The following is a 26,283-nucleotide window of genomic DNA, read 5'->3' on the forward strand; positions in this document are numbered from 1 at the left end:
CTTATAACTGGTTGTTTCTATAGTTAAACACTGAAATCTCTCCTTGTTTGTTTTCCGGGCACATTTAGATAGCATATTCTTCCCACATTAAGAATGGCATTTTTGGCCCATTTTGCTTTGCCTTAAACGCCCTATGGTGCTGGGGGAGGTGGTAGGAGGAAGGAAAATTAAGAAGAGATAAGATTTTAAGATTTTAGTCATCCAATTCTGTATATCTCTGGGACAGCCCTCTAGTCAATATGGTTGGCTCAAAAGTAATTGAGGCATTCACCTTTATCTGAGACAACTGAGATAAAGAAGCATTGATTCTTATTTTTCACCTTACCACTTTTTGTCACCCATACCATCCCTAAACACCACCCCCCACACTCCACACACACACCCTACCTCCCCAGCACGCACAGTCTTCCCCCACTCCTAGACTCTGGTGATTTGTTAACGGAAAGTGAAGAGATGAGATGTAGGTTCCGTTCTGGGTAACAATTATGGTGTGCGATTATTCTTTGATGGCCCTCTGGTAGAGATTTTAGAGTTTTCTTGGAGGCAATCCCAGACAGGTGTACAAGAAGGTGGTAGCACAAGTAGTTCCCATTCAGACCACTTTGTATGTATATATTTTGTTAAAAATCCACGCAAGAGTTTTGGTTTCTTCTGGTTTGATTTTACTGTGAGCAAGTACCTATATATTTAAGTTATTCATTTACCCAGTACTTCTTGTTAGCACCATTTATGTGCTAGTTTGGGGGGATTGCATGCTGAGGACACAAAGACAAGTAAGTCATGGTTCCCTGCCCCCAGGGCTTTTCTATAAAATAGTGAAAATGAGAACAAAGTCTCACAAAGCAAAGGAAAATGTTTTGCGTTTCTTTTTACTGTTTTTATTGTGTTTTCATACACTCTCAAAGATGACTATACAAACTTCTAGTTACTAAGGAATAAGAGAATGGCATTCTATTCATAACACCTCTTCCAACCCAAATCACAATAAAATAAAAATTTTCTTAAAAATGGAAATATGCAATATTTCAATAAGAGCCTAAAGGATACTGGAATGTAATTTCCAAAAGGGTGGAAGTTTTTGTCTGTTGTGGTCTTTTTTCACTGCTGTATATCCATTGCCTAGAACAGTGGCTGACTCAAACTAGTCACTTAATAAATATTTTTTGAATAACTGAATGAAATGGAAAATATGAACTGACTAGTAAGAAGAAGTTTTTATATTTTGTAAATGTTCTTAGTGTGAATTAAATTTCCTAATAGAATTATCTAAAATGTATATCTTCTGATTAAATATATAATATTTCCAATAAAAAATACTGAGAGTAAGGATATGTTTAAAAGGAATGTGTAAATTGCAAAGTAATTTTAGAATGTTGCTGAAGTAATTCATATTAGATTTTTAAGCACAAATTTCTTTTTAATAAATTATGAAGGGTTAATAAATTCTGAATTTTTATAACACCATTTGGAAAGTGGCCTGAGGAATATATCAAATTCTGTTTTTCATCTGTTATTAATTTGTGCTTAGTCTTAGGAACATCTCTTGCAAATATCATCCCAGGCTCAATTCCTTATCTATAAAAGCAAGAATAATATACAGCTACCTCTGATGGCTTAAATAAATATCACTTGTACAGTGTTAAATTTTGAAAACACTTTTTTAAAAATTTGAAAATGTACAGTGTTAAATTTTGAAAACACTTTTTAAAAAATTTGAAAGCCTTGTTCCAGATTATTTAGTTTTTGTTTTTACTTGATAGGGATAGATTTGGGAGAAGCTTATTTTACAGGTCTATTCCTGATTTTAACCAATGCTGTGGAGTGCACCATGGTGTACAGCCAAATCTGGTATGAATTTCCCATCTTGGAAAACCAGATTTTCTCTCTTGAGTTTAAATATTAGAGATAAAGAATAATTTTTTATGTTTCTGAATGGGAGTTGAAATCGATAGAAAATAGAATATAATGTGTGCCATTGAAAAATTATAATCAGTGCATATAACACACCTTTGAATACAAGAATGATCAATAGTAAATGAACAGTGCTCCTTCACTTCATCTTCTAATGGCCTTCCCAAAGCATGGGAAGCATGCTGAGATGATTTCTGATGGAAATAGACGGTGGCATTAAATCGCAGTAAATCACATACTGAGCAAGTTATTCCCTTTTCATTTCTCCTTCAGTCATTCCGAAGGAGGAAATCTAAGTTGGTGCCAGTATGTCTCTAATCCCTCTAAAACCCACTGAATTTAGTTTTTTACGGTGAGAACAGGCTTCAGGTCAGAGCCTTTGACAGGCCTCAGTATATAGCTAGAATTGAATAGCATTGTTTTCCTTGTATTTGTTTTTAGGATTATCTTCTATTGAAGCAAGTGAGATTCATTATCCATTTAGAATAATGATCTCAAAATTTCTTTTAAATAGATTTGAGTAAAGAAAACTTGAATGTTTAAAAGAAAACTGCTAAGTAAATACTAAGTAAATACTTCCCCCTTCCCCCTCTAGTAACCATAGATTTGTTCTTTCCATCTGATAGATTGACTGTTCCTCTGTTGGTTTGTTGCCTAGATGATCTGTCCAGTACTGAGACAGGTGTGATCAAGTCCTCTCCTATTATCATAAATAAGATGCTTCTTCTATCACTCTGGAGTGTGTTTTGTGGAGAGAAAGGACCTCTTCCTTTTAATTTTTTTGGTCTCCACTGGTGCCTCTCCTCGTGTCAATGAAGTTGAAAGTCTGGTGTGCCATCTGCATGGTGGCTGTGACTGCTGCTATAGAGACTAGCCACTTTTGTAGCAGCCATGGCAATTGTGGTGGCTTTGGTTGGCTACCCATGTAAAAATGGTGTTTTTGGTGTGTTCTTTACCTGGTTGCAGCTAGGTTTGGCTTCCCCTGGCTCCACACCTCAGGCCCCTGATGGGGAGTGGCAGCAGCTTGCCTAGTTGTGGCTGGGTTCAGCTTTCCCCGGCTCCACACCTCATTCTGAGATGTTGTTGCAGAGTGGTTGGGGAGGAGGAAGAGAGGAGGAGGAGGAAGGAAATAGGGTGGGAAGAGGAAGAAGGAGGGGGCATGATTTGAGGCCCATGGCACTCCTCATTCCAGCAGGGGAGACCAGAGGGCTTCTAGCAGCAGCTGGGTTGTGGCTGTGCTGGAGGCCGATGTCAGGGGTGTGTGGCTGAGGCCCTCAGCCCCCCACTGCCCCAGCTTGGGAGCCTGGGGCTCTTCCTGCAGCAGCTTGGTGTCCATAGCTGGGCTGGTTGCAGATGTTGGGTCAGGGGGTGTGGCTGAGGCCATCAGCCCCCCACCATCCCAGCTCAGGAGCCCAGGGTGCTTCCCACAGCAGCTCAGTGGTCACCATTGGGTTGGTTGCAGATGGTGGGGGGTGCATGGCTGAGGCCCTCGATCCCCTGCCACCCTGGCTCAGAAGCCTGGGGTAATTCCTGCAGTGGCTTGGTGCTTGATATTGGGCTGGTTGCAGATGTCAGAGGGGTGTGGCTGAGGCTCTCAACCCTCCCCCCTCCCTAGCTTGGGAGCCCAGGGGGCTTCCGGTCCTTCTAAGTTTTTTATAGGTGTTCTTTGGTGGTGTTGGACCTTTACTGGTTAATTTCAAACTTTGTCTCTGATCTGTGAGTATTTTGTTTTTCCTTTCAGTTCTGTGTTGGATTATTTGCTATTCCCACCACTTAAACTCTGCACTGGAACTAATTTGTTGTTATTTGCTTACTTCTAAAATGGGGGAACTTCCTGTGGGGACCAGCACTGGAGCCCTGTGTTTGAGCTAAATTGCTTCATTGCTGCTGATTCCCTAGGGAAAGCTTTTTGTGCAGCTCAGGTTTTAATGGTTGACCTTGTATGTACTTCCGGGTATTGTGAGGTCTGGTACACCCATGGAAACTCTGTTGCATGGAAACTCTGGTCTGGGCCTGAGTCTTTTCTGGAAACTGCACCCCCTGCTGTTCTAATTTCCTGACCAGACTCCATCAAGTGCTGACTGGAGTGCAGATCAGCTGTCTATGCTGTGCGCCAGTGTTACCCTGGCAGGCCCGTCTCCCCCACCACCCACATTCCAAATATCTCCCATGGGAAGGCTGTGCGCAGGTCCCTTGCGATGACTCACCAGCCTCTGACTGGCTCCTTTTTTCAGTTGTCTGTGGCTCCTCACTCTTATGTGGGTCCACGGGAACCCTGTTAGTGGTCTTGCTGGCATGGGAGCCACCAAGGCCCTCTTCTCCCCTTCCACCTCCAGGCAACTTCATACGAAGAGCACATGCACTCACCAAGGCCAGTCTTGAAGCAGCCAGGGTTCAACATGGTGGGAGCGACCCTTTCTTTCTCTCATTATGGCATCTCCCGCCTTCATGTCTCCATAGGTCTCTCCTCCTTTTCTCCTGAGCTCTAGTGGCCCCAGCTTGACCATCATTGCTTTTTAATAGTTGTAAATTGGTTGATTTATGGGAGAGAGCGACACTGGGGACCATCTATTCCACCATCTTGGCCAGAAGCCAGGAACTTGTGAAAAAAAAAAATTCCACATTGCAAAACTAAAATAGTTTTTATTTAAAAATGTAGAAAGTTAGTAATGGTTCTGACATTTGAGTGAAAATTTCACTGAAAGAGCATTACTTTATTACTTTCAGAAAGATTTCTTAACTTAAAATGCTTCAGTGATTCAAAACAAAAGAAAGCACAATAGATTTAAAATGTTCTTAGAGGCGAGAAAGAATAATATTATGGCTTATGACCTACAAGGTCTAAGATACAATATAATTCTATCCTTGTGTTCTTCTATTATTGCCTCAGAACAATTCTGTACTTAACGAATTTTCCACTCTGTGTGGTGGTGGCCCTACAATTAACTGAGTCATGTACAATATTCATATTACCAGAAATATAATTAAAATTTCCCTTACTTTGCAACATGAAATTTAAAACTTTGGAAGTGTATTGTAGATTAAATAGATTTTAAATGTATGGAAATTTGAATACTTCTAAATATATGGAGGTTATAAACAAGTTTCTTAAAGCTAAGTTAATAGGAATATATAATAATTGATAATTTCAAGAGCCACGACTTTAAAAATAGCTGCTCTTCTAAAAAAATAAGCAAATCTTCATGCATTGCATTTTATTACAAGATACTATAGACTTTTAAGAGGTAAAGGACTGTAAAGTTCACCTTGTTTCACCTTTGTATATTCAAAGTATTTTCAAATACTTTTTAGAAATTCAACATATAACTAGTTTAGTTTCCAATAGTTTATTTATAAGTTGGTTATTTTGAACTTATAATGTAATCCCTGTTAGAAGAAAAAAAATGAGATGGTTAGAGTCCCAGAATGGGCTACAAATGCTTATAAAATGCAAGTGAAAATATTACTTAATAGACTTTGGAGAACTAGGTAGGATCTTAGAAGTCATCTAATCCAGTTGAGTTCTAAAGATAAGGAAATCTATACTATACATTGCTAATATAAAGAGCAGAAAATTATAATAGCAGGCAGTAAGTACAACCAATCATTTAATTGAACAATGAGTAATTATAGTTTTATTTTTAAAGTTTATGTTTAAGACAGAAAAGAATGTGAATGGAAACTTTTAGAAAGACTTTTCATTTTTTTTTTTTTTTTGTCTTTTTTTGAGACCGGCCGCACCGCGCTCAGCCAGTGAGCACTGTGAGCGCACCAGTCATCCCTATATAGGATCCAAACCCACGGCGGGAGCACTGCTGCACTCCCAGCGCCGCACTCTCCCGAGTGCGCCATGGGCTCGGCCCTAGAAAGACTTTTCTAAAGAGAATTTCTGGACATTTTTTATGAACTAGAGCCTTGTTTTTGTTTCTCCTCTATCCCCTCTCTTTGGCAACAGTGGTTGCTACTCAGCTTCTCTTTCTCTTCTCTTCTCACCCCTTCCCTTTTCTCCCAGAGTCCACTGTGCAGGACTTGTACAGTTTACTGTTTGGTAATAACGTTGCTTCAGGTCTCAGTGACACTGTCTGTGGTCGACTCATTCCTGACCATTAATAATTCTTGGCTAACTGCACAAGCCAGGGCGGAGAGTGGGTAAAAAAGGTTCTGCTCACCATCTCTGGAATTTATTCAGACCATCTTTTATTTGTGCACTTGATTCTTGGCTTTCCTGTTCCTCACGAACAAGAAAGGGCTTTTGCCCTGGATTTGCTAAGATTGACATCAAGTATGTGCTCACTCTCCCAGCTGTCTCTCAGCTTGTCTCTTTCTCTAGGTCTACGTTCTGCAGGAAAGAACCCACCAGCTGCAGTACCCCTTTTAAGGACTCCACAGAAAGGTGGATGGAAGATTTTGTTTGCTTAACAAAGGTGTGTGACTTGTCAGCCAAGATGTGAGGCTTTTTCTAGCTCATGAAAGAAACAAGGAAATAAGAAGAGCCTGTGAAGGAAGAGAGCCTTTCTTGAAGAAAATGGGTAAGAATTGGAAGAAAGTGGGAAGAGGGGATAGAAGTGGAAGATATTTGTGTACTTGTGAGTTGTCTAAAGTGGATATATGTATTCTGGGAGAAGTAAAAAAAACAAAGAAAAAGTACAAAGTACATGACTCCCCTGAAGAAAGAGAAGAGGCAGAGAAGAGATCTCCCTCACAAAGCTAGCCACAAAATCATGCTTTTAAACCATGACAGATGGGAGTGATGGGATGGAGTAGTTGACATAGATCTACAGGGATGTGGACAGAGAAACAACAATCAATCTGCTGTCTTCACTTCTCTTATCTTTTAGTTGGATTGGGAGAGGTGGCATGTGTATCAGGTATAGGTATATGTCAGGAAAAGAAAAGCGGAATGGGTTAAAAAACTATTCCTCCATGCTTTCACCATGCTAGTTCAGATACCATCCTGAGCTACCTTATCACCCAACCAACTACAGAGAAACTGAATGTGATAATACTGATGAGTTGGGCTAATTGTCACAACAGATTACTCAGCACTGACTGCCTTCTAGAAGCAGACACTTTGAAAGGACAATGCACGATGCATTTATTCTACAATAAGAGATTTTTAACAACTGAAATAAAGGTAAATTAAACATGGTTCTGTTCACATATAATTGCAAAGTTACATCTTTACAGTTTGAATCGTATTGTTGTGTTTTCCAAGACTTACACATCCTGACTCATCGACTTCACAGGGATTGGCAATAATATGTGGTAATCAAAAGTTCTAAGGACTTTGATGTCTTCGTTTTCTATCTGTTGCTGTATTTTTTTCATTTCCTACTGCAACAACAATCTCTAGAATGGTGGCAGAGTGAGGGGTTTTTCCAACTGTAAAGTATATTCATTAAGTAAAATGTTCCAAATCATCCAGTGTTGTTGAGGTTAGAGGCTCTTAATTGCTGGTAAAAGGTAAACAACTTTTACAAGTGTAGTTTGGCAAATTGAATAAAAAATTTTAAAGTGTTCGTTTGTACTATTTGAAGCAACAGATTCACTTCTAGGCTATTATCCTAAGTTTATAAATATTTAAGAAGAGGATATTTATCACAACATTATTTATAAACTTGAAAAACAAAAACATCCAAAGTAATGAATTGGTTAAATAAGTTATATCACAACCACATGATGGAATATATTCAATTAGTATTTAGTAATATTAGGAAATGCTCATAATATACTATTACAGGTAAAAATAGAAAAGAAGAAAAGAATCTATGCTCTTTCTACCTAAATAAACATGGAAAGAAAATTACTAAATTTTAGCAGTAGCTATCTCTTGGTGATGATATTATAGATAATTTCTATTTTCTTCTTTATGCTTTATATTAGTCTGTTTCTGTTGCTTATAATTGAATACCCAAAAATGGGTAATTCATAAACATGTTTTTTTCTTACAGTTTTGGAGCCCGCAAAGTCCAGGATCCAGGGAACATACCTGGTGAGGGCCTTCTTCTGGGTGGGAGCTCTCTATAGGGTCCCGTGGTATCACTTGGTAAGAAATGGCACAAGCAAGTGAAACTAAATTTCTCACTTGTTCTTATAAAGCCATCAGAACCATGCCTATGACAACCCATTAAACCATCAACCCCATTACTCCATGAATAGATCAATCCATTAACAAGGGCACAGTCCTCATGATCCAACCACCTTTTTAAAAGGCCCCAACTTCCACCACCATATTGATGGTTAAGATCCAACATGAGCTTGGGGGGACATTCAAACCATGACATTCTTTTTTTCAATTTTTGAAAATTTCAACAATAAACATGAATTACTTTGAAAATCAGGCGGGGGGGGGGGATTTAATGTTATTTTTAAGAAAGATCCTGCTTCAAGGGCTGGCCTGTGGCTCACTTGGGAGAGTGCAGTGCTGATAACGCCAAGGCTGTGGGTTTGGATCCTATATAGGGATGGCCGGTTATCTCACTGGCTGAGCATGGTGCTGACAACACCAAGCTAAGGGTTAAGATCCCCGTACCAGTCATCTTTTTAAAAAAAAAGAAAGATCCTGCTTCAAAAGCAGTTTACAATAAAATGAAAATGAAAACAAAATTGTACTATATTCATCCACTTGTTTGAAGAGGATAACAAAAATCAGGAGCTTATCCAACAATTATGTATTAAGCACTTAGTATGTAATCAGCCCTGCAGTATAACTATGTCTTTAGAGTCTACCATGTGTCAGATATATATATATATGTATGTATATATATATATATGTATATATACAGTCGTCACTTGATATCCACTGGGGATCAGTTCCAGGACCTCCTGTGGTTATCAAAATCCTTGGATGCTCAAGTACCTAGTATAAAGTGGCATGTTGCATATAACATAGGCACGTCCTCCCGTATATTTTAAATCATCTCTAGATTACTTATATCTTTTACAGTGTAAATGCTATGTAAATAGTTATTATGCTCTATTGTTTTTTTATTTTGTATTGTTATTTTTTTATTGGGTTTTATTTCCAAATATTTTCAATCTGCACTGGGTTGAATCCGCAGATGCGAAACCTGCAGATGTGGAGGGCCAGCTGTATATTATTTGCTTGAATTTCTTTAATCTAATCAGTCTCTTTTTGTCTGATTAATCATTCAAGCATGCATCCATTTGTATCTTGTTGAGGATCCTCCTGTCCTGGGGACCTATGCAGTGCCAAGGCTTTTGCAGTTCAAAAAGTGACGTTTGCTGGACTTCCACACCCAAACAATGACAGAATTGGCATGTGGGCAGACAATCAGTGTTTCTCGCTGCCCTTGTTTAGCTAAAGAAAACTGGGTCCAGCAGGTGCAGTACTGGTCCGGTAGTGCTCAAGACCCATCCTACAGCAGTTGGGGTTCTTTACAGGAGAACAGTGGAGCCTACTCTCTCTAAGACTGCAGCTTGCAGGCTCAGCTCTTCCTTCATTTCAAATACAGCCATCTATCAAGAGTGCTGGCTGTGGACCAGCCTTGATCACCTCCAGACCCAAAGCTGCACCCACACCCCATCCCAGCTATCAAACCACCATCAATCTCTCTCTTTCAGACTTACACAATAGAAGGGATCTGAATTTATTGACGACTTTTTGATAGATTTTAATTTTGCTTTATAGTATCTTTTCTGGCTTCTATAGATTTTGAGCCATTTTCATCATTGCTGTCCTTCTGATCCCTCAGTTTGCCCAACAGTTGAGGTTTATTCGCATCAGGACTATAGCCATTGCTGTGAAGTTTCCCATGGCAGGCTGCCCAGATGCTTAGGATCCAGATCCCCTGAGCACCCAGCAGTTACACAAGGCCCCTCTGTGTGGCTCATTATCCCCCTCCACTCCTACTCACACATACTATGGATGGGTAGGAGTTTCGATGCTAAGGTCAAGAAATAGACAGGTTGCTTATTTGTAAGGTGGCATTTTGCAAGCGAGAATGGAAACTCAGAGAAGCAGGTGGGCAGTGTGAAGACAATTAGAGACAGGAAAAGATGCTGTGAAGAAGTCAACAGTCCAGGCATCTCACGTGGCACAGTGGGTTGGCAACCCGGAGTCCTCTCTGAGAAAGAAGGGAGGGCTCAGTGCTTCCTGGAGCATTCAGATTGCTCCTAACTCTGCAGGGCTCTGGCAGAGCTTGAGGCAACAACACTAGCTCCCCACCTCCCTCTTCTGCAGTGTTTCATCCCTCTTCCTTCACTTGCCTTCGCCCCTCTCTCAGGCACCCCATGTCCTCCTGATGTCTGAGTTTGTTTCTTGATAAAGAAGAACATGATCTGAACCAAGTATACCTGGAGGTGTTAAGTTTGCAGTGAGCTGTTTTTCCTAAGACATTTATACCTGGAGATTATTGACTTGTTCAACAATTAAGCACCAACTGATGGACACCCCCTAAGCCTATATGCACATGAGATTTTTTTTTTAATCTCTGCCCTATTTCCTGGTCTAGGAAGGGGATTAGACATGTAAATGAGCAGTTGCACACATTATAAGATGTTTTTAGTCACACAAATAGTGACAGTTCTGTCTTGGGTGGAGCAGAAGGGTGAAAGTCATGAGGACAGGTCTTGAAGGATGAATTAAATAGACTCAGAAAGTATGGGCACTCCTCAACAAGTACAGAAGCAGAAAGGCAGTAAAACAGCATGTGTCTGAGTGGGGAATTAGGGGAATTATTATAAAATGAAACATAACCGGTTCCAAATGACTTGAGAATGAGATGTGAAGAGGGCAGAGGCAGAAGATGAGGTTGCAGAGACCGAATTAAGCAGGGGCTCATCTGACACGCTAAGCAGTGTGGACTTTATCGTTAGCTGTAGTTGTCATCATCAGTGAGTGCTAGAATCAAGCTGGAAATCTCAGACATTGGAATAGTAGATGCAGTTAAGGGAAGAGGGAGGTAATTAGGAGGAGCACAAGGAGGGCTTCTGAAGTGCTGGCAAGGCTCTCTTCTTCTGGGTCATGGTTATATGGATGTTCACTTTGTAATAATGTTTTGAACTGTACATTTATATTTTCCATACTTTTCTTACTGTATGCTACACTTCTCAATTGAAAAAAAAAAATATCAAGTCAGGTTACTTGTTAAAAACACAGATTCCTGGGGCCGGCCCGGTGGCGCACTGCGCTAGTGCGCTGCTTGGGAAGCGCGGCGGCGCTCCCGCCAAGGGTTCGGATCCCACATACAGACCGGTTCCCGCTCACTGGCTGAGCGAGGCACGGGGGCAACACCGAGGGTTGCAATCCTGTTGCCGGTCCTGGTCCGGTACGGGGGCAACACTGAGGGTTGCAATCCGTTGCCGGACATGGAAAAAGACAAAAAAACAAACAAACAAACAAAAAAAAAAACACAGATTCCTGGACCTCACCCTCAGACATACTGATTGGGGTCTAGGCTGGGACTTAAGAATCTACATTTTTAGAACAATTATCTTAGGGGACCTGAAGCCAGAAGAGACCCCTAAACCACACTTTGAGAACACTGCTAGGGCTGTTGGGGAGCCACCCAAGAGATTTATGCAAGATGTTAGAAGAAAGATTTGCCTGTCTGAATGTGCTAGATAAGGGCCAGGAAGAAGTGGAGGATGGCCTCCATCTTATACCCTGTCAGCATTGTGGATTCTGTCTCTCATTCCTTTTGTGCCTTTGAAAGATGTGACAAAGTGCTAATAACTTTATAAGTATTAAATATATTTTTTGAGATGTGGGTTTTGTTTTGTTTGTTTGTTTGTTTGTTTTGGAGATTTCTTAAATATGAAAAGTTTTGACCCCAGTACATATAAGTCAAATTTAAGGCATGGAATAAGCCCTAGGGGTAGACATTCCAGGGCAGGGACCAGTTTTCTAAAATTTTTTCAGTGAGCTCATTCTCAGCCCATGAGCAGTGGTCTTTCTGCTACTGACACCCCCATCATTACGACATGTGCTTACTAATGACTGATTTGCATTGATACTGCTAAGTTCTCCCTCTGGTGCTCCTGTATAATCAGAGGGATATTTTTGTGATATAAAACATCCAACATGGTATTTTTCCAAGCCCTAATCCCTGTGGAAAAAATATGCCAAATTTTGTTGCAAAGTTATTTTTCCTTCAGTGCTGACAGTGTTGAAAATAGAAAGGGGAAACCTTACTTGGCCTTAGAGAATGAGAAAGTCCAAAAATCTGACATAAAAAATTTGCAGACTTTTTGCTCATAAAGTACTACGGAAATGCCATAAGATTTTTCAATTGGCATGATCATTACTTCTTTGTGAGCAGAGTGCATCCATTCATCAAATCACTAAAACTTTTAAAGTCTGACAACACAGAGTATTGAATAGGATGCAGAACATAGGAACTCATGCACTTATAGTAAGAGCATAAATTGGTACAATCACTTTGAAGAGTAATTTGGCAATATTTAGTCATTAAAGGTATGCATACTCTTTGACCCAGAAATTGCACTCTTAGATATATTCTCAGAATGTCCCCAAGGAGATATGATAAGAATATTCATAGCAGCATTGATTTCAATAGTAAAAAGTTGGAAACAACTTACATTATAGGAATAGAGCAACAGAAACATTCATGAATAAATTTTAAGTATTCATACAATGGATATAGTTGTGAAAATGAGTGAAATATATCTACATATGTCTCATGGGAGAATCTCACAAATATCATGTTATATAGAAAATCAAGTTGAAGGAGAATGTGTAGAATATATTTATACCCAGGTTAAAAACTTGTAAATACTATCGTTCTGTGGGAAATTACCTTATGCAATGGTAGCCTGTTAAGTACACTAACAGACAAGTATCCAAGAGATCACAGAAAAGAAAGGCTCACAGCCCAAAACAAGATACTCAAATCACGTGGTTCATTAAAGAAGCAAGGTGAAACAGATGGAGTATGTTAACACATTTAAGGTATGATGTAGGCAGAGTGGAAAGATGACACTGCCTGGATCCTCAGTCTTATCTCTTCCTCTTGTCATATCAGCCTTCCTCACTGAGGGTATACTTGCAAAGATTAGAGTTTAGATTTGAGCAAAGCAGCTCAACACACAATAGATGCCTGGGGTTGGAACACACACTTGCTCTACAGTCTTGGGAGCAAGCACATCTGGCTGATAGCTGTAACTCACCAATTAGCCTAGTGAGCAGCTATGAATTTTATTTACATTCCTTGTGCAGAGGATGTGAGGAACCAATGGTTGACCAAATTAAGACAATGCAAATAGCGAATGCCTCATATCCCTTAACTATCTTCAGTGCATCATGAAAATTTGATGATTCAAACCTCATGCATATTTAGTGCTCATGACTATTAGGTGTTTCTTGCTTTTTCCATCCCTTTCTAATTATGTTCATTACACAAATGCTCTACTTTATATATATCTACCATGTCTTACAGGTTACTAACTTATTTAACATATTTTACAAATTTTGCCTGTCTCATAAGCTATTTGCTTTGACTCTTAGTTTCATTTTTCTCCATATGTATTTATTTCTCTTATTTTCATTAGTAGAATTGAATATTCTTAAATAATTCAGCAAACACATTATAAATACATGTATAATATGGTTAAAATAAAAATAAATGCTTCGAAATATTAATCCCCACATTCAGAATTTGACTAACTATAGTAGAGAGGGGAAGAGATGTGTTCAAGTTGTGTTCAGAGGGTTTTAATTATATTGGTAATGTTTTATGTCTTAATGTAAATGGTGCACACATGAGTATTTATTATATCATTCTTTATGATTTTTGTGCACCTGAACTTTTACAAAAGAAATTTAAGAAAAGTTTGAAATAGTAAATACCTGGAGTCTTCCTTGTAATCGGCACTTGATACTTATCATTTTGATTTTAGTAAAGTTAAAGAATTTGACTAGGCTAACTCAATTGATATTTCTATTGCCGATGCATACCTTTATATTTCAACAAATATTTGCTGAGTATGTACTATTTGCAAGGAAGGCATTTCACTGGTTGACATGGGGGATGAAAAGTTGAGTAAAACAAAATTCTTACTCTCAAGTAGGAATTACTCTCAAACTTGCAATTTAGTCAGGGAGTTGAGACTACTGCAAAAATTAGCATAATTCAGAGGCATAATAAAAATGGCTCAAGAGAAGTACAGATGTGACAGGTCAGGGTAGGTGGAGCTTCCACCAGTGGATGAGATCAGAGCACCTTAAACATGGAGGTGACATTCTATCTGGGCCTTGAAAGAAGTAGATTTCAACAGGCAGAAATAGCGAGGAAAGCATTCCAGGACAAGGAAATACAATGAGCAGAGAAGTAAAGTATGGAGTGGTCGGCGAGAAGCAACTTGTCCAAATTGCTATGTCAAGAATGGGTATGGGAGAGTAGTACAAGAGGGAGTTGGGAAGGTAAATTAAGATGAACTATATCCAACATTAACAGAGATTATCTATGGATTGGATTATGGGTGACTTCAATATTCTTCTTTGTAATATTCTGAACATTCAGCATATTTTTTTGTTGTTGTTTTTTGTTTTGGGTGGCATCTAGCCGGTATAGGGATCCAAACCTTTGACTTTAGTGTTACAAGTCTGCTCTCTAACCAACTGAGCTAACTGGCCAGCCCCTTGACATATTCTACAATGACCACATCCTGTATTACTATTTGGTCATGGATTTTTAGTTTGTAGTAGAAAAAAGATGATTTTATTTTTAGCCTGCCAAGAGTCACTCCAGTTGCTCCCTTTGTTATGGAAATGTCAAGTATACAGTTTACCCATCCTTTTGGTATTATACCATCCTCCGAAACCCAAGGTAAACAAAGTTAATCCCTGATGAAGTAGCTGGACAACTTGAGTATGGAGCTCTGACCACCTGGAAAGGAAGAAACAAATACTCTATCTCCTCATTTTGAGGTTTATCAGGGTAGCCTGGCCCATGCCCATTATCAGAGAAGAGTAATGAGGACCTAAAATAAAATTATCATTAGGAATTGGAAGACCTAGTATAAACATATTAGGAATGGGTGGCCTGGTATAAACATAAGGAGCTAGGCATTCTTGGAAGAAGCATGATAAATGGCTAAGCTATAAACTCCTTAGGACCCAACCACTCTGACCCTGTGCTGAACATTAGGACAAAATGATGACTATCATGAGGGACTCCAAGAAAGCTACAACTGTATGGCTCTAGATTGGGACCCTGCCATGGCTGGGCAGGGGACAGGACCAGCAAGGGCATTGCCATGGCATGAACCATGCAGAATCACACTTCCACAGAGCCCTGTAAGGCTGCAACGAAGGAAAGCACCAGTGAAAAGCTGAAGTTTCCCATGTCCCTCTAGATCTGGAATTGAAAACACAGCTCACTCTTGTCCAAATTTGGACTGAGTAAGCCCCTGGAGTCTTCAGACAATTTGGGAGAGAGTCTTTATTAGACTTCCTGCTGATAGGGCAAGTGAAGATCTGAGAAATTATAAAAATAAAAGTTATAATCATAACAATAAAATGGTTTGTGGATTAGATCATACAGTATTGATCTATATTATCCAAATATTCTGCTATAAATATACGTTAATTTATAATCAGATTAAAGTTACTTTTATAAGTCATTGTGAATACCAAATTAACTTTAAAACACAACATATGAGGGTTCTTCAGAAATATCATGGAAAGTGTGTGTTATGAAAAAATTATCCATGGACTGCAAAATTTTTTGCACCACAATAAACTTGTATTAACTTGTTATAACATGTCTGAACAAGATCTTGTATGATGCACTAAGATGAACAGGGCATCAGTTTGAAACGAACCCCAAATTAGAGTGACATGAATTTTGCTAAAAGTGAAGCTACAAGAAACATCAAATTTATGGTGAAGCTTGGGTGGAAGAATGGGGAAATCATTGATGCTTTATGAAAAGTTTATGGGGATAATGCCCCCAAAGAAATCAGCAATTTACAAATGGATAACTCATTTTAAGGGGCAAGACAGTGTTGGAGATGAAACTTGCAGTAGCAGATCATCCACTTCCATTTGTGAGGAAAAAATTCATTTCATTCATGCCCTAATTGAAGAAGACTTACGGTTAACAGCAGAAACAATAGCTAACACCACAGACATCTCAATTGGTTCAGCTTTCACAATTTTGACTGAAAAATTACAGTTGAGAAAACTTTCTGCTCTGTGGGTGCCAAAACTGTTGTGCCCAGATCAACTACAGATAAAAGCAGAGCTTTCAATGGAAATTTTGAACAAGTGGGATCAAGATCCTGAAGCATTTCTTCAAAGAACTATAACAAGTGACAAGAGATGAAACATGGCTTTACCAGTACAATCCTGAAGACAGAGCACAATCAAAGCCATGGGTACTAAGGGCCGGCCCGTGGCTCACTCGGTAGAGTGCGGTGCTGATAACACCAAGGCCCCAGGTTCGGATCCCATAGAGGGATGGCCGGTTTGCTCACTGGCTGAGTGTGGTGATGACGACACCAAGTCAAGGGTTAAGATCCCCTTACCGGTCATCTTTAAACAAAAAAAAAAAAAAAGCCATGGGTACTAAGGGCCGGCCCGTGGCGCACTCGGTAGAGTGCGGTGCTGATACACCAAGGCCCCAGGTTCGGATCCCATAGAGGGATGGCCGGTTTGCTCACTGGCTGAGTGTGGTGATGACGACACCAAGTCAAGGGTTAAGATCCCCTTACCGGTCATCTTTAAACAAAAAAAAAAAAAAAAAAAAAAAAAAAGCCATGGGTACTAAGATGTGGAAGTAGTCCATTCAAAGGAAAAGGATACCAGTCAACAGCAAATGTCATGGCAACAGTTTTTTGGGATGCTCAAAGCATATTGCTTGTTGACTTTCTGGAAGGCCAAAGAATTACAACATCTGTTTATTATGAGGGTGTTTTGAGAAAGTTAGAGCCAAACCTTTAGCAGAAAAACACTCAGGAAAGCTTCCCCAGAGAGTCCTTCTCCACCACGACAACGCTCCTGCTCATTCTCATCAAACAAGGGCAATTTTGTGAAAGTACTGGAAAATAATTAGGCATCTACCTTATGGTATTGATTTGGCTCCTTGTGTTTCCTAATCTTAAAAAAATCCTTAACAGGCATCCATTTTTCCTCAGTTAATAATGTAAAAAAAGACTGCGTTAACACAGTTAAATTCCCAGGACCCTCAGTTCTTTAGGGATGGACTAAATGGCTGGTATCATTGCTTACGACAGTGTCATTATCTTTAGTATAATGAAAAAGTTTTGGAAATAGAGGCAGTGGTTACACAGCATTGCAAATGTAATTAATTCCATGCAATTGTATGTTTAAAAATGCTTAAAATGGAAATTCTTATGTTACATATGTTTTACCACAATAAAAAAAAGTGTCTTGAACTTGACAGTGCTTATGTTGAAAAATAAAGTTTATATTTTTTATTTGTATCTTTTTTTTTTTTTTTTTGTCTTTTTTACTGACCGGTAACGGGATCGCAACCCTCGGTGTCGCGCCTGCACCACGCTCAGCCAATGAGCGGGAACTGGTCTCCACATGGGATCCGAACCCTCGGTGGGAGCACTGCTGCACTCCCAAGCGGCACACTCTCCAGTGTGCCACCGGGCCGGCCCTATTTGTATCTTTTAATTCCATTTTCCACAAACTTTTGAAGTTTCCTCATATGATCTTTGATACATAATCAATATAAAAGAAGTAAAAATATTAATATAATGATTTCTATACATTAATCTTATATTATAACTGGTCTCTGACTGCATCTAAGGTTTGTTTCCTTGATCAAAAGGAGTTTGGTGTACTGTCAACATAGACAGCCTGATCAAAAATTCGACATGACCATATCAAAGTTGATACCTGTAAGACGCATTCCACACAACCAGCAGAATGAAGTTAGATTGTGTGATAGGCCTGCTGTTTTCTAATCTGCTTCATCTAGTTGGATATGTAAGCATCTTGGAAGACTGTTTTTATCTAGAACTCTCCAACTCTCATTCAGCATCTTTAAAAGAATTTAAGTTCATATTTTAAAAATTCTTGAGATTTTTGTAGCTGATGCTCATGCTTGGCTTCTTGAAATATTAAACAAATAAAACCTGCAAAGTAGTGTTGTCAGTTCTTAACATTGAGGTTTAAACTGAGAGCCATGTTAAAGAAGATTAAATTCTTTCACCAGTGTACATCAGAGAAATATGATACCCTCTTTTTGTCTAACTTCCCACTAGATTGAAAGCTCCTAGGAAGCAGGAACTATGTCTTGAGGGCTTTCAAAACTTCAGCATTTGACCTGGTACAGAGCACATAGCATCTGCCCAATAGATTTATGGTGAATTACTGTTTTCGAGGAGGAGATAGTTAACAGGGTCAGTGCAGCCAGGAGTGATGCTCTGTGCCATTCTGGACCAAAAACATAGCTTCCACGATATGTCTTCTGATTACTTCTGGGTTCTTAATTGTAGTTCAGATTCTTGAGATTTTGGATAATGAAACTCGATAAAAGGATTATGATTGTGTTTTGTGGTCAGAAAACTTGTGGTGTCGATGTCTTAGGAAATAAATTTCCTTGCATCTAAGAGAAATTAACTTAAGCCGGGGGTAGGAAGCAGCCCCTTCTCCTGAGGGACTAGAACCAAGAACCAGGAATCCTCTAGGAAGCCAGGAAGCTTGCTCTCTCTCTCATCTCTATTTTTCTCTCCCTCTATTTATTTTATTTTTCTTTCCCTCTCTCTTTTATTTTCTGCAAGATATTCAGATCTATCTTCACTGCCTCAGAGCACAGAGCCCCAAACACTGTCAATCCGCAGCTCCCCAGTGCACATCTTTTCTGTTGAAAAAACCAGGACAGACTGAGATGAGCATTTCTGTCTCAATTCCAAGCTCCAGGGAGAGATTCAGATCTGCCCAGCTTAGTCGGGGGGACGCTTCACTCAGTAACAGGCATTACAGAACTGCTTTTATATTTTCTAAGGGAAAACATATACCGTACACACTGGTAGTTAAAAGCATGTTGTATACTGCTGGGCTATGTATTCTCAGGAGTCTCGGAGGTTTGCTTCCCCCAGGGTGAAGAAGCAGTTAACAGGCGTCCTCCATCAGGCCCCTCTCTCTGGGCCCCTAGAACACTTCTCATTGGCCTCTGCTTCAAGAAGAGGACCGACCCTAAACGTGCCCGGGGTAACGCAGCAGGCAGTCTGCTGGTCCCAGTGCCCTGTCCAAGACCTTGCGGATGGTGAAGCAATGAGTATAAAACAGTAAGTAATCTGCGGAAATTCTGTGGTGTCAAAGGAGCGAGTCCAAAGTCACTCGGCTCTAAAACGATTCTAAGATCTTAATGGCATCCAGGAACACGAGGCGGCACGACAGCCCCCGAGGCGAGCGTGCCAGGGGAGCAGCCTCTGGGGCTCCGGAGGGGCTGCGGGCTGGGCGGGGCCGCCGCCGGGGGAGGGAGGCGGCCGGGAGGAGAGCGCGGTGCGAGGGCGGAGCCGGCGGCCTGCTCGCCGCGGTCTGCTGCGCTCTGCTTATTAGCTTGGCACACGGATTGAAAACTGTACGTCTGAGTCTATTTCTGGATTTGAAATGTGTGAAGGAAACACATAGCTTTATTATTTTATTTTTGTAAAGTTAAAGACAGAGACAGATGCCCCTAAAGCGTAATGCATTCTGTAAGAAGTTTCTATTCTTTGGTGGCGCATCTTTGGAAGCAAAAATCAAGGACAAATAAGTCATCTCTAAGCTTTCTGGAAAAATATTAACAATAGAAAGAGTGGATTCAGCATTGGATAAATAATGGAGATGAGAAAAAAAACAATCGGGGAAGATGTTGACTTTTTTTAAAAAAAGAATTTTCAAGGAAAAACAATAAGTGTTGATGTAATAGGAGTATGTTATTATTTGTTAAATGCTAAAAATACTGGAGACATAAATAACCTTTTAAAATTTAGTCAAGAAGCACGTGAACACTTGCAGAAATTCCCTTGCCAGAGGTGTTTGGAAATCTTCAAAGCTTAACATTCTTTTGTGAATGGTCAGGTGGAGTAAATTAGGAATGGAAGAAATCCGGAAAAATGAAAACACATTAGCGATACAACAAATACATTCCTGGGAGAGGTGGTTGTGATAAATTTAACTTCAACTGTAGTGGCATTCAATCAAAGAAAAAATCTTATAAAACAAAATACTGTGACATTCATTTATTCAGAAGATATTTCTGAGCACATACTATGTGCCAGGCACAGTGAGAAAGCCTAGGGAATACACTGGTACATAAAATGTGTGCTGTCTCCTTACACACGTGTCCTTAACCAAGCTTTGAGTTAAGCAGGGAAAATGTCATAATTGCCAAATTAAATGGCTAGATGGGGCTTAAGTGATCAGTTAGTCCAAACATTTATTTTACAGATGAAGAAACTGAGGCCCAAAATGTCGTGTAAGTGAAACTGGCTGTGCTCTTGGCCTATTTTTGCTCTCTTAAAGAAGTAAGCATTTCGTGTCGTATAGGTCATTTTAAAATTATCAGTTTGTATGAAATGTAGGTATTAATCCATTCGGAATGCTCTTTACAGACTTTCAGTATTCCTAGGCTTTTCTGGAAATGAAACAGGAAATCAAATTTAAAAAAATTTTTTAAAGCCGAGGCTGAATTTTCAATATCTAATCCAGTTTTTTTCAGGAAGTGTTAGCCATGTGATTTCTATTACCATGAAAAACAGTCATATTGTATGATGCTGACCATCTGTTTAAGATATGTCAGACATACTTGGAAAATCCAGAATAATGGGAACTCAAAACTATTATTTGTTAGACAGCTTATCAATCCAAGAAGATGCCACATTGGTCAGATGTGGATGAGGCATTATCAAATGGACCATCTCGGTTTCATGCCTACCTGTGCTCTAGACTGTTCATGTGCTGTGTGTCCCTAGGTTGTCTGACCTGCAGTTGTACTGCTCAGTTAGCACAATGCCTGCCACCCACAAGGGTGTGTGACAGTTGTTGAAGTAAATACTATAAAGCATTGTGAGCAATTCAAAAGAAGGGTGCTACTTAACTACCCAAAATCATTATACACCCACAGGTACAGCTATTTTTTTTTTTTACAATCTTAATATGGTAATATAAAAGGGCACACCTCAAGGTACATTTAAATATCTGCGTGTGTTCCATTTCATTTGTAATGTACTTTAACTTTTAGATTAATTATTATTTTCAGGATATTAACATGGCACTAAAGTGAACCTATCATCAATTTAATCATTATATGTTGCTGCTATGGACTGAATGTTTTTGTCCCCCCAAAAAATCATATGTTGAAATCCTAACCCCCAATGTGTTGGTGTTAGGAAGTGGGGCCTTTGGGAAGCAATTAGGTTATGAGGGCAGACCCCCCATGAGTAGGATTAGTGCCCTTACAAAAGTAACCCTAGTGAGCCCTGTCACCCCTTTCCACCATATAAGGACACAGTGAGAAGACTGCAGTCTGTGAACTAGGAAGTAGCCCCCAACCAGACGTCGAATCTGTGTGCACCTTGATCTTGGACTTCCCAGGCTCCAGAACTGTGAGAAATTGTTGTTTAAGCCACCCAGTCTATAGTATTTTTGTTTTAGCAGCTCAAATGGACTAAGACAGTTAACCATGATTGAAAAAGAGAAGTATTTGGGTCTCTAAAGAAGGCCCCTTGCCTATTAATTTATAATTAAAATGAATTTGATCATGATTTCCTATCTGAATCCAGATCATTTGACCATGGAATCAGATATGTCAGAAACAAGTTTGGTAATCTACTTGACTGGATGACTTGGACTGAAGCTTCAAATTTTTTAAAAAAGAAAAAAGCACAGCTAAAACAAGCTAATCAATGCAAATACCTGACAGCATTGAAATAGCCAGGGATGACGATGGCCCAAACAATCATTGATTAATTTCTGCATCGTTCTCTTTTTCTTTCTTTCTCTCTCTTCCCTTTTTCTTTTTTTAAAAAACAGCTTTATCAAGATGTAATTCACATACAAAAACTTCACCTTTCAAAGAGTGCAATTTGGTGTTTTTATTATATTCACAAAGTTGTGCAATCATCAACACTGATTCTTTTTAAAAATTTTTATTGAATCATAATTGATTGTACATATTTTGGGGGTTCAATGTTGACATATGTTGATCAAATCAATATTTATAGTATATACATTGTTACAAATTGTACTTATTCTTTATGCCCCTTGTCCAGTCTCTCCCCATCCCCCACTTCTTACCCCCTACCCACTCTAATCACCCTAGATTTCTTCTCTCCCTCTGAAAGAGTAATGGTTACTCTGTTGATTTGTTGCCTAGATGATCTGTCCAATGCTGAGAGGTGTGTTCAGGTCCCCCAATATTGTCATAGAGCAGATGCTTCTACTGTCATTCTGGAATGGGCTTTGTGGAGAGAGACATCCTCTTCTTTTCTTTGGTCTCTGCTGGTGACTCTCCTTGTGTCAATGCACTTCAGTGGCTGGTGGACCATCTGCGTGGTGGTTGTGATGTCTAGCCACTTTTGTGGCAGCCGTGGTTGCTGTGGTGGGCCACCCACATGGAAGTGATGTTTTTGGCATGCTCCTTGGTGCTAGTGGTGTGTCTGGTTTTGAGAAGGGTCTGGTTCCCGGCTCCAAGCCTCAGGTCCCTGGGCAGACCCCAACATGCTGGCAGTGTGCCATTGTGGGCTTATCAACACTGATTCTAGAACATTTTCATCACACCAAAAAGAAGCCCCATACCTATTAGCAGCCATTCCCTATTCCCCCTCCATTGAGAGCTTAGCAACTACTTATCTACTTTTTGTCTCTATGGACTTAACTATTCTAAGCAGTTTATATAAATGGAATCATGTATGATGTGGCTTCTTCTACTCACCGTAACGCTTTCAAGGTTAATCCATCTTTGTTCCTTTTTATGGTTGGATAATATTTCACTGTATGGATATACCATATCCTGTTTATCCATTCATTGGTTGATGGACATTTGGGTTGTTTCTACATTTTAGCTGCTATGAATAATGTTGCTATGAACATACATGTACAAGTTTTTCTGTAGATGTATTTTCAATTGTCGTGGTGTATAGTTAGGACTAGCATTGCTAGGTCGTACGGTAAGTCAGTGTTTTAACTTTTTGAGGAACTGCCAAACTTTTGCAAAGTGACTGCATCATTTTACATTCATATCAATGATGAATGAGGGTTCAAATTTCTCCACATCCATATTAACAATTGTCATTGTCCATCTTTTTGATGGTAACTGTTCTAGTGGATGTGAAGTGATAACTCATGGTTTTTATTTGCACTTCCCTAATGAGTAATGATGTTGAGTGTCTTTTCATATGACTATTGGCCATGTGTGTATCTTCTTTGAAGAAATGTCTATTCGCATCCTTTGCCCATTTTTTTAAAAAAGTGTGTTATTTCTTTTTTAATTTTGAATTGTAAAAATTCTTTATTCTGATACAACTCCCTAATCACATATATGATTTAAAAATATTTTGTCCTATTATGTGGTTTTTCTTTTCACTTTCTTGAGTTAAGGCACAAAAGTTTTAATGCTGATTATGTCCAATTTTTTTTGTTGTTGCTTGTGCTTTAGTGTTTTATCTAAAAAACCATTGCCCAATCCAAGGTCACAAAGATTAACATTAAAATGTTTTCTAATAAGTTTTATAATTTTAGCTCTTACATTTAGCTCTTCGATTCATTTTAAGTTGACTATTCTATAAGATACAGGATGAGGACTTAACTTCTTTCTTTGGCATGTAAATATCTAGTTGTCTCAGCACTCTTTCCCCTTAAATTATCTTGACTGGCTCCCTTGTAAAAAATCAATTGACCAAAAGTATGAGGGTTTATTCCTGGACCCTGAATTCCATTCCACTGATCTATATGTCTATCCTTATGCCACAACGACACTATCTGAATTGCTGTAGCTTTGTAGTAAGTTTTGAAATAGGAAAATGTGAGCCAACTTCTGCAAACAAGTCAACTGGAATTTTAATATATATTGCATTGAATCTGTAGATCGATTTAGGGATTACTATCTATCTTAGCAATAGTAAGTCTTTCAATCTATAAACATGACATGTCTTTCCATTTATTTAGATTTTCTTTAATTTCTTTCAGTGGTATTTTGTAGTTTTCAGTGTACAAATCTTTCATTTATTTTGTTAAACTTATTGCTATTTTATTCTTTTTTGATGCTACTATAAATGAGTTTTTAAGTTTCATTTTCACATTGTTTATTGCTAGTGTATATAGAAGTGTATTGATATTTGTATATTGATCTTGCATCCTGCAACCTTTCTGAATCTGTTTATTAGTTATAATAGTTTTTTAATGGATTCTTTAGGATTTTCTATGTACAAGATCATGTCATCTGCAAATAGAAATAGCTTTACTTTTTTCTCTGCAATCTGGATGCCTTTTATTTCTTTTTCTTGCCTAATTGCCCTGTCTAGATCCTCCAGTACAGTGTTGAGTGGAAGTGGCAAGAATAGACATCTTTGTCTTTTTCCTGACAAGGAAAAGCATCCAGTCTTTCATCATTGTATATGATGTTAGTTGTGGATTTTTTGTAGATGAACTTTATCAGTTCAGGAAGTTCCCCTGTATAGCTCTCTTTAAATCCCATTGGTGGGTAGGACTGAACTGTTAAAATGAGTGATATATGAAAGTTCTTTTGTACTTCATGTCCTTTTCTTTATTTGGAACAAGTGTGTAAACAATGCCCACTAGAGACAGGTTGTCTTTTTTTTTCCCCCCTGGAAAAGACAATGTTGCAGAAGAAGCTTTTCTATCTCTCTTTTCCTATACCCTAAGAGTTCTCCCTCATCTTCCCCCACATGAGAGCAAACAACTGATTGTGATAATAGCTTCTTTCTATTCTGTCCTTATGCTTGTAAGATGCAGTACATTTATGCATGAATTTTGATAGTACATATGCCGTGGATGTTATATTAAACAAGCTGCAGGAAGTCAGTAAAGGTGTCAACTCGAGAAAACCATCTCAACAAACTTCTAAGAGGAAAAGACATTATCATATCCAACTGAGAGTTTAGTTCCCAGGGGATCTGGCAAATTAGGATGTGGTCTGCATCCTGGAAAAAGAATTGCTGATATGCTCCTGCTGCTTCATCAATTTATAGCATAAGAGCTGCCAGTTGCTAAGTGGTACCTTTAAGAAGCCAAGACCCAAGAGCTCATGCAGGACTGGCCACCTGGGTAAAAACAGTCTCAGCCAAGGAAAACTTAATATGGCAGAATTGATCGAATGGCTTTGGTGACTATTCTCCAACTTCCTATTGCCTGTGAGCTTGCCATTTTCCCCTATGTTCATCTCCCACTCTTAATGTCTAGCACTTTACCTTTAGCTCTATGTAATGCCTAGGGACCAGTAATTACTGCCTTTGGCTGCCCCATGAACCTCTCCCTGAGATGGCAGAATAAAAACACCACATCCCCTATTTTCCAGAAGTGACCTTGCACACACCCCAAGTTCAACTCTGCTCAGCTTTGCATTATATGTGTATGACAACAACAATCTGAAAAGCAAACCATATATTTTTTTTAAATCTTTGAAGTCCATCTCATATAATTTCTGAGCCAAGAAACAAATGGGTTGCCATGAGTCTTAATAGCAAGCCCAGTTCTGCTCTTTGAATTGAGAATAGGCTTTGCTATCTCTGATAGAGAAGAGATTATTATCTGCTTATTTCCATTCCACCAACTCCAACATTTTAGGCAAAAATGGTTGGGATAAAAAAGAACTTTAAAAGAGCAAAGAATCTTGCTTTGTTTCAGGTGAAACTATAACCCAATCACAGAGTAAGTTAAGAGTTAGATAATTGGGAATTATCTCCTTAGTCCAAATATGACATCATTTATCCCTAGCTTGGTAGAAGGGAGGGGATGAGGTATTGGAGAAGCAGAAGGGTTTGGGATACATGAAAACTCACAACAGGTCTATACCTTTTTTCGGTCTGGGTGGGGGAGTTTGGGTGTTTCTCATAAATACCATTGATCCCTTTGAAAGATATGAGGGTGCTTCAAAAAATTCAAGGATAGATTTGTATTATCTTTTAATTCTATTTTCCCACAAACTTCTTGAAGTACATTCGTATGTTGGAATGCTCCATGCTGGCTTGGAGAGTCCAGGAACTGCTAGAAGCTGACGGTAGTAAGTAAGGAACTGCTTAGAACACCTGGCAAAGGGGAAGAATTCATAGACAAAGGGAGATGAGACTTGATTGTCACTTGGCCTAGACTAAACAAAAAATGAGGCAAAACAGTCAAAAGACAGGGTGAGTTTGCTAAGACCTTGATGAGTTATGACACTGGTAAGTTGGTTGGGCTTCTGAGCTAGA

Source organism: Galeopterus variegatus, unplaced genomic scaffold, assembly GCF_000696425.1.
Source record: "Galeopterus variegatus unplaced genomic scaffold, G_variegatus-3.0.2 Scaffold523, whole genome shotgun sequence".
NCBI classification, from domain to species: domain Eukaryota; kingdom Metazoa; phylum Chordata; class Mammalia; order Dermoptera; family Cynocephalidae; genus Galeopterus; species Galeopterus variegatus.